The sequence below is a fragment of the Octopus bimaculoides genome, chromosome 1 (genome assembly GCF_001194135.2).
Source record: "Octopus bimaculoides isolate UCB-OBI-ISO-001 chromosome 1, ASM119413v2, whole genome shotgun sequence".
NCBI lineage: Eukaryota > Metazoa > Mollusca > Cephalopoda > Octopoda > Octopodidae > Octopus > Octopus bimaculoides.
The window spans coordinates 138767360-138767617 of record NC_068981.1 but is presented as its reverse complement, the minus strand read 5'-3'; positions in this window follow the sequence as shown (position 1 = coordinate 138767617).

The following is a 258-nucleotide window of genomic DNA, read 5'->3' as shown; positions in this document are numbered from 1 at the left end:
ATATATACCAGTCCACAGTCAAATCGTCCAACCCATGCTAGCATGGAAAGCGGACGTTAAACGACGTTAAACGACGTTAAACGACGACGACGACGACGATGATGATGATGATGATGATGATATATATATATATAACCGCGATATGGCGAGGGATATTATATATCACCTATCACGGTTTATTATTTAAGCTTACGTCGATTCCTCCGTGGTGTTGTTTTGCATTTATTATAATAAAATAAATATATACAAATTTAAAAA